Source organism: Benincasa hispida, unplaced genomic scaffold, assembly GCF_009727055.1.
Source record: "Benincasa hispida cultivar B227 unplaced genomic scaffold, ASM972705v1 Contig1735, whole genome shotgun sequence".
Classification (NCBI taxonomy): Eukaryota; Viridiplantae; Streptophyta; class Magnoliopsida; order Cucurbitales; family Cucurbitaceae; genus Benincasa; species Benincasa hispida.
This window is the reverse complement of record NW_024064302.1, coordinates 1-1,555: the sequence shown is the minus strand read 5'-3', so window position 1 is coordinate 1,555 and position 1,555 is coordinate 1. Positions and strand designations below refer to the sequence as shown.

At 40.1% G+C, this 1,555-nt stretch overlaps 1 pseudogene; it reads left to right on the top strand.

Annotated features, from left to right (window-relative positions):
* The first annotated feature begins 125 nt into the window (after positions 1-125).
* On the top strand, positions 126-1,549 carry LOC120068988 (annotated as a pseudogene).
* Positions 1,550-1,555: the final 6 nt, after the last annotated feature.

The window sequence follows — 1,555 nt, the reverse complement described above, 5'->3', positions numbered from 1 at the left end:
AGCTGAATGGTATCCTTGAAGTTTTGGCTGCGTAGAAGATGTGAAACTATGGACAGGACTTCCACTATGGTTGCACAAGTATGATGGTCCTTAACCAAGAAATCCACTCACTAACCGAAAATAAGACAATCAAATGTACGAAGAATAGAAATGCAAACCTTCGATCAGACCACAAAACTTAGTGAATATGCGTTAACAGCCACCCTTTTTGTCACAAAGGAGGGCCCATAATCTAGCTCAAATCGAGAAATGAGTATGGAAAATGTGAGTGACGCCTTACGGAAATGCAGAAAATGACATCTATCAATTGGTGTGCTCAAATGGCTGAATCTCTTAATGTTGGTGTTCCATGGATCATGTGCCAACAAAATGATGCCCCACAACCTATCATTAATACGTGTAATGGACACTATTGTGACAACTTTACTGCTAACAATCCTAATAGCCCAAAAATGTTTACTGAAAATTGGGTGGGATGGTTCAAGAAATGGGGCGATAAAGACCCTCACAGAACTGCAGAAGACGTAGCATTTTCTGTGGCTAGGTTTTTTCAATCTGGTGGCATACTTAACAATTACTACATGTACCATGGAGGCACCAACTTTGGAAGAACATCGGGCGGTCCATTCATCACTACGTCTTACGATTACGACGCCCCACTTGACGAATATGGGAACTTAAATCAACCCAAATGGGGGCATCTTAAACAACTCCATGCATCAATAAAATTGGGAGAGAAGATTCTCAAAAATGGCACTCACTCAAACCAACACTATGGTAGCTCTCTCACTTTAACGAAGTTCTCCAACCCATCAACAGGGGAGAGGTTTTGCTTCTTAAGCAATACAGATGGTAGCAGGGATGCAACCATAGATCTGCAGACAGATGGAAAATATTTTGTGCCAGCTTGGTCCGTGACCATTCTTGATGGTTGCAACAAGGAGGTTTACAATACTGCAAAGGTGAATTCTCAAACATCTATCTTTGTGAAGGAGCAACATGCAAAAGACAATGCAAAACTCTTGTGGATGTGGGCTGCAGAGCCCATGAAAGACACATTACATGGAAGGGGTAAATTTAAGGCGAACCATCTTTTGGAACAAAAAGGAACTACTGTTGATGCCAGTGACTACCTGTGGTATATGACAAACGTTGAAACCAATGCAACATTTCCTCTTCGAAATGTGACTCTTCGAGTAAATACAAAAGGTCATGTGCTTCATGCTTTTACAAATAGAAGGTATATCGGGTCACAATGGAGGAGCGATGGGCAGAGTTTTGTGTTTGAGAAACCTATTCTACTAAAATCGAGAAAAAACATAATAACTCTTTTAAGTGCCACAGTTGGATTGAATAATTACGGTGCATTTTATGACACAGTGCCAACGGGAATTGAGGGAGGTCCTATTTTTTTAATTGGAGAAGGAAATGTCACAATTGATTTAACTTCAAACCTATGGTTTTATAAGGTTGGACTAAATGGAGAAATGAAGAAACTATACGACCCGATGTTCTCACAAAGAACAAAATGGAGAGCATTAAATAACAAGTCTAT